An 11,047-nucleotide genomic window follows, 5' to 3' on the forward strand; every position below is an offset into this window, starting at 1 on the left:
TCTAGCTCATCGAAATATATCCTAAAGCAGTTCAAAAACTCAATTTTACGCGAAAAATCTCTATGTAAACAACGTCGGCGAAAGCTATAACACGAAAGCTAGATTCGTAAACAATGCAATACACGCGTCGCTATTGTATGTGTGTGCACACAATTACAATTAAAAGCGTTCCGTATGCATTGTGTGCGAACTGTGACTTGAGTCATTGTTGGCAGTCCGCTGTATGTGCAGTCCGCTGTATGTGCCGCGAGTCATCCGTGGCGGGCAAAGAGTTAAGTCAAATTGATCTGAGATGCTCGGTAGCTCTGTCAACCATCCTTCGATTGGTTTCCCAAATGTAGATTAATTTGCAGTGACAGCATACAATGGCAGATATTAGGTTGCTAGGGGTGCAGGTAAATTCTCCTCTTTTATGCCGAGTACCGTTTGGCCCCTTCAGCCGAGTAGAATTAGAAACGAAACTAGTTTTTTTTTTCATTTGTAATTTCCTTTAGATTTGAAGTGGATCCTTACTCTTGCAAGCTTTGAGCACCTTGATAATTTGACTTCCTTAATTCCAAGTGATTTTTTTTTATCTCATCTTGTCTTTGCTCCTTCCCTCTTCTCTCCTTATTTAAGTCACATCCTCTATAATTCTTTGTCTTTCCCTCTTTTCTACTTTTCTCTTCACCAGAGATATGCCTTGCAAACCATCTTCACCTCTTGGGGCCACCCAAACTTTTTTGTGCCCATACCTGCTTTTTCGTTGAAAAACCCATCTCTTCCCATTATTAATATTTGTCCTGCTTGATTCTGGAGCCCTACTGTAGAAAGTCTCGTAATGCACAATGATCTATTTTAACTATATTGAAAGTCAACATGCTTGTTGTATGCATGTTCTTGCAGTGTCTGAGGATTTGATAGAAGGGTTAACAGCCAAGGATATGATAGATGTCCTGCATCCCTAAGCAGTTAGCACATCAGGAGGGGAGGGATGACCAAGTCCCCTCCTTTTACTCTTTTATGCTTTTAATTATGACTGAAAAATGTGTGCAATAAAAAATTCTCTACTTTGGGTATAACCACATCCACCTCACTTTACTTTTGATATTTCTCAGAGGCAATTTCCAGACAAGTCCTCCATTCTTCTCGCTGATTGACATTGCTGACCTTACTGCCTCTTCCCCTGGTGTTCTGTTTTTCTGAAAGTATTTTGAGAATAGCTTTAACACATCTCCAGAGCTGTTCACTTGTGACGTGCCACTACTTTCCTCGTCTTCTTTTTGGTCTTTTGGGCCTTCATACCAGTAAATACAAAATAAATAGCACATGAGTACCTTCACTTTGTTAGTATTTGGGTGTTAAAACTATTATCGCAAAAACTGCCGGGGTGGGGAGGCGGAAATTCTACCATACAAGTCCATATGGTAAAATCTGAATTACCAGATACTCAGCTCCACAATTCATCAGCAATGATAGCAGTGAGGATAAAGAGGCATGAATTCATTTAATTGGTCCTATGAGCGCAACATGTGCAAAAGTGTAAAGTGATATGGTGTTTTGTAGCTATTATGATTTGCTAAATGTTACAGGATGTGAAAGATTCCAAAACTTGAACATTACAAAAGAGAATTAATTGTATGCACATTGGGTAATTTCAAGCTTATTAAAATGGAGTTTCAGCTCTGTCTCATCAATGGTACTGGGTTGTTGAGATGGCTCCCAGCTGTCTAGCAGCACTGTTTCATCAATGTCAGTGTGTTCTTGAGCTAGCTCCCCACCGTCTTTAAGCACTGTCTTTATGGTTTACTGGTTTATCAATCGTCCAAGAGAAATTCTTCCTTCTTCTGGCTCTTCTGGCTCTTCATTGGCATCTATGCTGTATGTAATATAAGAAATGTAAAAGATTGAGCCTAGCTTTATTATCAATATTATAGGGTGGACAAATTGAAATCCTAAAATGTTTATTTTTTAACGTCTTCATATTTTTATTTACAATGACATGAAAGAGAAAACAAAATCAAAGCAAACATACCAACTCCCAGTTCCAAAGGTTTCCAAAAAGCAGGGCTCGACACTAGCGCCGGTCCGACGGTCCCAGACCGGTAAAAATCACTGTCGGGCCGGTAGATTTTCAGAAATAGCAAGATTTACTGGTCCGACAAGACCAGAAAGAAAATATCATTGTCGGGCCGGTAATTTTTCCAAAAATAGCAAGATTTATGGGTCCGACATAAACAGTAATAAAAACCATTGTTGGGCCAGTAACTTTTCCAGAAATGGTCAAATTCACTAGTCCAACATAAACATAAAAAATATTCCATGACTCAAATTGCAAACCATTTTCCTCCCGTTAAATTTGGTCATTCACACACAGAATACACACAGAATGAATCGCATGCAATTTTTACTAGGGTAACATACAGTGTACATATGGCTAGCCAGCCACACAGCCCACATGGTGAATTTTCTACTGGCTGCACGAACGAAGCTTGGCGAAGCTTGGCAAACCTCTGGCAGAAATCTCTCACAGAACGGTCAAAATTCACATTTCACACTAATGAAAAGCTCTTATAATGTCCATATTTCCAAAAAATTGGGGTAACTGTCATTTGTAAGCAGTAAAAGGAGAAATTTTCACTTCTGTTTTAGTTCAAAGAGATCGGGTTTCGAGTGATATCGTCTGAATACATGATAGCCCCACATGGGTTTCGAGTGATATCGTCTGAATACATGATAGCCCCACATATGCATTTGTGTGTGTGTTGATACACTTGGTTTCTTTCGTAGCTATATCTTAATTGAGCCAAAAAGAAACTGATAATTTATTTATGATAGTTTTAGCTTTCTTCCTCTGTTTTCTTTCTATCTTTCTTTCCTTCTTTCTTTTCAATCTTTCTTTGTTTCTTCCCTCTCTTCTTTAATTTTTTTTGTTACTGTCTTTCTTTTTTAATTATTCTTTGTCTTTCGTTCTTTCATTCTTTCTGTCCTTTTAAAGGTCAAGTCCACCTCAGAAAAATGTTGATTTGAATCAATAGAGAAAAATCAGACAAGCACAATGCTGAAAATTTCTTCAAAATCGGATGTAAAATAAGAAAGTTATGACATTTCAAAGTTTCGCTTATTTTTAACAAAATAGTTATATGAACGAGCCAGTTACATCTAAATGAAAGAGTCGATGATGTCACTCACTCACAATTTCTTTTGTTTTTTATTGTTTGAATTATACAATATTTCAATTTTTACGAATTTGACGATTAGGACCTCCTTGCCTGAAGCACAAAATGTTAAAATAATGGAATTCCACCTGTTCAGGGAGGAATGACACTTCATTTCACATGACAATGACGAGAAAATAAAAATATTTCATATTTCATATAATAAAATACAAAAGAAATAGTGAGTGAGTGATGTCATCAGTTCCTCATTTGCATACCGACCGAGATGTGCATATAACTGTTTTGTGAAATGAAGCGAAACTTTAAAATGCCATAACTTTCTTATTTTACATCCGATTTTGATGAAATTTTCAGTGTTATGCTTGTTGATTTTTTCTCTTTTTATTCAAATCAAGTTTTTGTTGGGGTGGACTTGTCCTTTAACATTTTTCTCTATTTCTTTTTCTCTTTCTTTTTTGATTTCTTTCTTTCTTTTATTCTTGAGTCCATCCATCCTATATTTATCTCTTCTTTCTTTCTTCCTTTCCTTCTTTTTACCCTTTCTTTCCTTCATTCTTTGTTTCTTTCTTCATTCCATCCATCCTTTCTTTACCATTTCTTGTTTTTTATTTCTTCCTTCTTTCAGCCCTTTCTCTCTTTCTTTCATTCATTCCTTCCTTTCTGTTCTTTCTTTTTTCCCTTCATTCCATCTATCCTTTTACCTTTTTTTTTTTTTTTTACTGCTTGCTTCCTTTCCTTTCTTCTTTCGTTCTTTTTTTCCCTCATTCCTTCCTTTCTTTGTCTTTCGGTCTTTCTTTTTTTTCTTACTTTCATCTATTTTACATTTTCTTTCTTTTTTCTATTGCTTGCTTGCTTCCTTCCCTCTTTCCTTCTATCTATCATTTTACCTTTCTTTATTTCTTCCTTCTTTCAATACTTTCTTTCTTTTTTCCTTCTTTCCATCTCTCCTTTTACCCTTTCTTTCTTTTTTTATTGCTTCTTTCCTTCTTTCTGTCTTTTGTTCTTTCTTTCTATATTGCTTGCTTCATTTCTTTCCTTCTTTCTTTCTTTCCTTCATTCCTTTATTTCTTCTTTTTCTTTTGTTCTTTCTTTCTTATTTTTGTTCTTTCTTTCCTTCCTTCCTTTCCCTCTTCAGTTCTTTCTTTTTTTCCTTCCTTCACATTTATCCTTTCTTTACCCTTTTTCTTCCTTTCTTTCTTTCTTTCTTTCTATCTTTTTTCCTTCTTTCCATCTTTCCTTATACCCTTTCTTTCTTATTTTATTGCTTCTTTCCTTTTTTCATTACTTTCTGTCTTTTGTTTTTTCTTTCTTTCCTTTTTTTCTTTTGTTCTTTCTTTCTTTCTTTCTTTTTTCCTTCCTTCACATCTATCCTTTCTTTACCTTTTATTTGTTCTTCCTTCCTTTCTTTTATTATTTCTTCCTTTGTTTCTTTTTGTCTTGCTTTCTTTTTGTCTTTCATTCCTTCATTTTTTTTTTTTTGGGGGGGGGGGTAACAAGAAAGGACAGCAAAATAAACTCACGCCTTTTTTTAATGTTTTCTTTATTTTGGGGACCAGTAGATTTTAGGTTCGGACCAGTAAAAAATGGAAAAACTGGGTATCTACTGGTCCGACATGAATAGGTTGGACCAGTAGAAAAAAAGGGTTAGTGTGGAGCCCTGCAAAAAGTGAAGATATTTGTGAGACCAGAAAGGGACAGCGATACCGATTCAGCCCCGTAAGTTCCCCGAAGCTAGTTGTCACGTAAAATGGTCGATGAATAGCTAGTTTCGAACGACCTCCTTAAATCAATATTCAATTTTAAATTTGCCGCTGCAGCCCGGCTCGTAGTCTGTGGTAGCTTGTGTACGAGACGTTATTTACGAAAAATGCATTCTAAAAAGTAAAACTCTCCCCATAAATAGAAATTTACGATTTACTTTAAAAATAAACGATGATTCATATTTCATACCTATAAAATGATGATCATTTGACATATCCGACTTCTAGATCATGTTTTTGGTGGATGTTATTTCCATCTTTTCTTCTCCGTCAGAACTCCGAACGTAGCCACGGAGATGCCACGGGCAGCGCACCCGGTACTGATGCACTGCATATACGGTACTAGACCGGCCTTAGCTAGCTTCCCAATCCACAGTCATGACATGCCGTTGCCAATTTCAGGATATTATTTGTAGTAATTATAAATATTTTTTTTTCCCTTTTTTAAATAATATTTATAATACTGATTAGCCTCATTACACCTCATTTTTATTTCATCAGCAACATGTCCTGAAACTTGCTTCCCACTGAACTTAACTATTTTTAGTACTCACCTAAAATTTCCAAACTTGGCACGTGCCGATAGCTCCTTCATGTCCTGGTCCTTGGTCATTGATTACATGTATAATCACATCAAAATTTTGAAAAAAAACAAAGAAATGAACTTCCTGAAACGAATCATGCAGATAATTAATGTTATGTATTTTGGAAAATGTACTGATTAAACTAATATAATAAATTGAACTCGTGATTAGTGCTCCTTTTATCGGAAAATTATAAAAAATTGAAGAAATTTGTGCTCTTCTATCCAAGTTACGGAGATCCATGATGAGAAATGCCAGACGAGTTGGGTCTTGTTTTCATTGTTAAAGTTGGATAGTTCATTTGCAATAGTAAATAATAGAAGGGAGTTATAATCATGCAGGTGACATATATACACATATACATGTACATATACATACACATATACACACACATATACACACACACATACATACATACATACATACATTAACAACAAAGCAAATGTATAATTAAAAAAATAAGGCAAGGAATTAGGCACCTGACATTCACAAAGATGGTTTTTAAAACCATAAGTCAAACCCATGGTTTATGTAGATTTCCTGTATAAATTACGCTTATTTATCGCATATATTAAAAATGTCCAGCGCTGATGCGCGCTTTTGTCACAATGCGCCAAATTGACACCTGTTGTCATGGTTAAGTACACTATTTTATTAATGAGTCCACTGTTGAAGAGTGGACTCATCAATTCAAAACAGTGGACTCATGAATAAAATAGTATGGATAACCACGACAACAGGCATCAATTTGGCGCACTGTGACAAAATCGAGCATCAGCGTTGGACATTTTTTAAATATATGCGGTAAATAAGCATGATTTATACAGGAAATCTGCATAAACCATGGGTTCAACCGATGGTTTAAAAAAAGCACCTTTGTGAATTCGGGCCAATGTGTTCATCCTCGTTATTCCCTTTTCCTTGATTGCATTCAGCCACCCATCCAACCATACACAAGGAAGGTAGTGCTTTTCTTATCCCCTGCAATCATTGCCGGAGAAATACATGTACCTCCAGGCAAGATTATCTTACTTCCGGTTCCATTGAACCTTCTGATGACGCGATTTATCTCTGAATTGAGTTTGAAAATGAAAATGAGTCTGTTTCAATTCAAGCAAACCTGATAGCATCAATGCCTGATCAAGACATCATTTCAAGTGCTCTGCCAAATGTAAATGGAAAAAGAGATTGAATAATAATTTCATCAGTCAATTGTTCAAGAGAGATGGTTCCTGAACATTGCACAGGTGCGACAGGGTGGACACCATTGAAGTTTTCTATAGAAAAGATCACTGTTGTACAGATCGCCTTTAAGAATCATCAGCAAACCCTGCCAATATCAGCATCCCCAGCTTGAAGGCTGTCAGAGAATGCGAATAATCTATTTATTCTCTCTTGTTGAATTCGGGAGTGCATCCAGTGATTGAGTGGAGGTGGCCTATCAGGTAATGACAAATTATTTGCTGGAGAAATACCCAGAATACCCCTGATGTTGGTCACACTCCTCTGGTCATAGATTGCACCAGGCCCTAAACTAATTGAAATAATATCATTCGGAACCATCGGCCTGCCCCAAAATAGCTTTTCGGCGCATAGCTCCATTTGGTATGCCTTCCATGATGCCATGTAACCGCCGCGATGTTGACTTTGTTCATGCAATGTTGACAGTGTATCGTTCACATAGCTAGCAAGGCGTTTCATGATTTTTGTGAAAGAATGGTTATCATCTTCACTATTACTATCATAGAATGGAACAAACAAGGGTTGATTTTCACAGATCGACATTAGAACATCCTCATCGAAGAGGTCTAACGCCTCGAATGACCGGGGTACTTGGTGTGGAAATAGTTTCGTTACAATTTCCAGACGACATGGGATATCCCTTCAAAGCTTAATTTCATTCTCCCTCATGCTCTGCATGTAATTCACAGCATTCCTCTGCATTGCCCTGGTTGTACTGTGATGCAGTAACTTGCAACAGGCAATAACCCCCGAAACTGGGTGAGGGTGCACATGATCAGTCCTGCAGTGGGGCGTGTCAGCATACATCTGCAAGAAAGTAATCTGTGTAGGATATTTTGATACGTTCCGTAACTCACCCGATATATCTATTCGTCTATTGTCTATATTTGTTTGGAAATTAACGGCCTCGTAAAAGGAAAGAGCACTGAATACTGTGCCCCGGTCATTAATGAGCTCTTGAATACCTTGCCTCGACCACAAAAGGTGGGTATTGTAGTCCGAAGCTGAAATGGTAACAGCATGGTGGACACTAGTTTCACCGATGGATGTTGTATCAAAATAGTCAGAGAGCCTCAAAGGAACGTTGCTCTTTTGACCAAACTGTGTGGCAATCATTGTACTAGGGTCAATACAAGACATTTGAAGAGCCCTATCAAAACAGGATAGAATGAACGGTTGATCTTGTTGTAGCACATTATAATTGGAAATGTCATGCATACTATTTTTCTGGATAGTAGGCCGATTATTGTCATCTTTTGGTAAGGAAGTTATGATATTAACGAAGTGGGTCTTCACTCGTTGAAAGAATGATAAGGTAGTTGTCAAAGCTTGTGCCTTGCTTGAGAAATCAGAGGCATTGGAACCTGGGTTTGGCAATACGCAAACAGATATCCTCCATTCCCGAAGATAACACAAATGCAAGGCATGAATATTCATTAAGCGTTTCACCCCATTATCACTGTAATTTTGCAGATTGACATGATTTTTTATAAGCGGGTTGCATACTTCCCTTACAAGGATTGAAACAAATATAGTTAATTGGTGAAGACAAGGCTGATAAGTTATTTAATTCGACTACTACACCATCAATATCATACTTATACTCCAGGAGTGTTCTTTGATCAAGTTTGGTTGGCATTTGTTGGTTGAATATTGAGTCGAACAAGATCATCCTGAAGAAACGATTCGATACTTGAATGTGAGGCGATCTCTTGTGCCAGTTGTCTGGTATTGTCTCGAGCCGTTTCAATAAGAGCTTCTCGGCCCAACTCTTCCATCTTTATCTGGATATGAAGCACAGATAACACCAACATAAATGGTATTTGTGGGAGAAATACCTAGAATATCCCTGACGTTGGTCACACTTCCCTGACGTTGGTCACACTTCCCTGACGTTGGTCACACTTCTCTGGTCATAGATTATCCATTGCCTTCCTCTTGTTGATTTCGAGAGTGCGTCCAGTGATTGAGCGGAGGTGGCCTATCAGGTAATCATGCACTATTTACCGGAGAAAACCCCAGAATACCCCTGACATTGATCACTTTTCTCTGGTCATAGATTGTACCAGGCCCTAAATTAATTGAAATAATGTAATCTGTCAGAACCATCGGCCTGCCCCAGAATAGCTTTTCTGCGCATAGTGCCATTTGATATACCTTCCATGCTTTTGTAACCTCTGCGATGGATCATTTTATTATGTTACTCCTTAGCTGGAGAATCAAAGCACATGAAGAAGTAAGAGCTCAAAGAGTGAATACCGTGATAGAGATACAGATGAAAACAGCATGGTCACAGAGGATGTCGTGGTCATCGGCATCGGAATGGAGAAGATTCCGAAAAGAATGGAGAAAACAGGAGACATAGCAAAGGGTCGTTCTCATGCAGAACGACTGCCACATGAACAAACATTTTGAAAAAAAAATAACATGTCAATTGCCTAATTAAGTATTACACGGAACAATTTATTATGAAGAAAAATGCAGATCATTAAGGCTTCAATGTTCTACATCACATTAAAATTATAGGCAATAACATGCAGCAATTCTTATTTGTAGCCAGTGATCGGAAGCACACAGTCTTACATGATCATGAAAATCCCTAACTTTTTCCATTGTTTTTCTCTTTTATATATTAAATTTTGCTCTGTTCTACCCAAATGAGGGCTCAATTTTCATGAAATAATTATTCAAAAGCAAATTTATTTTAATAACGTTGATAGGCAAGGCTAGTTGTGTGTGTACAATGTCTTGAAAGATCACTCACTGCTTAATAATAATTCAAATGGCAACAACCTACCTTCCAAATTTGGGCATGGGTGCACTATCTTACAGCACTTTGGCAAAGGTAGATTCCTGTATCCTAAATCAATCGAAGGGGAAAAAAATAGTAACATGGTGGCATTTCAACCAAAACACACATGTAAACGCATAATGAACATGCTCCACTCACACAAATGCAAGATAAGTCTACATACAAACCTCTTATAGACGAGGTTCCAATGACGCACTAACCGATGACTCATTTGCTGCGGGGCAAAAACAACACTGGGCATGCTAGCTGGGCATATTTGCAGTGCAAGCGCGCGCTACACAAATTTAATACGTAACACATCAGCAGCAGCTATATTTAGCTTCTCGGAGACGGCGAGATATTTGTGCTCGATTCATCCGTTTTATTGAGGATTTCAAAGATGGTGAAGAGTTGTGTTGCCCATGGCTGCACAAATAGATGGGGAGTCTGTGTTAATGACAAGAAAGTTGGATTTTATAGAATACCAAGCGCCAGCAAATTCCCAGGGAAGCGAGCAGCGTGGTTATCGGCCATCAACCGGCAAGGTTACGACCATAAGCCCGGTGATTGTGTCTGCGGTGTACACTTTTTGAGAGGTAAACTTTCTTGCATCTCTCTGTTGCATTTATGTAATCAAAACACTAAAATATGTATTTTTCATAGTCCACACTTTTCCCGCTAGTACCAAGTTGTCTTTCCAAACTTATTTGACTTGGACTTGAGACCCTATACGTTACTCTTAGATCTAGATCTAGGACTAACACATTTTTTTTGGGGGGGGTTTTCTTTTTTTTTTTCCCAGTACCGTAAATTCGTGCCATAGTACTGTGCTACAGTGCATACCCCGTTATAAAGAACACTATTTATTACGAATTCTCACAAAATTTTCTAAACTAATAATCACTGATATGATAATGGCATTATGGCCTACATTCCAATTCATATAGATCTAATATTGATATTATTAGACCTAGAGTCTATGTCCGAAGGGGGAAAAAATGTGCATAAAATTGAATTACATACCCCGCCATGCAATCACAGTGGCTGGCAACATCACCAGATTTGTTAATAGCAAGCCAAAGTCTGCATGGTGGTTCACTTGATTTTTGACCATGTTTGACTTCAGTTCTGAACAAGAATTTGTCCTTCCTCAATTTCTTTACAAGAAGCATGTGCACAAGTCCTCTGATGAAGTAATTATAACTATCCAAACTCTTATAAGCTCTCATTGTCTCACTTGTGTGGATTCCAACATTGTCAATCAAATAATTATTAATCAGCGTAAGTGACCTCCGGCCACAGCGTCATGTTGTCAACGAAAGATCTTGTTTCATGCTGATATGGACATGTTTCCAAGTCCAAAATCGACAGTTTTTCTTCATACCGCCGACGACTATTTGCATCCAGTCTGTCCATGTAAGCAGCGTTTCTTCCGCTCTTAGACTTTTCCATCCTCGATAAATTTGTGATCCAAATGAAAAACAAAAACGAAAACAGTAACGTGATCGCCCC

This window comes from Lytechinus pictus, chromosome 9 (genome assembly GCF_037042905.1).
Source record: "Lytechinus pictus isolate F3 Inbred chromosome 9, Lp3.0, whole genome shotgun sequence".
NCBI lineage: Eukaryota > Metazoa > Echinodermata > Echinoidea > Temnopleuroida > Toxopneustidae > Lytechinus > Lytechinus pictus.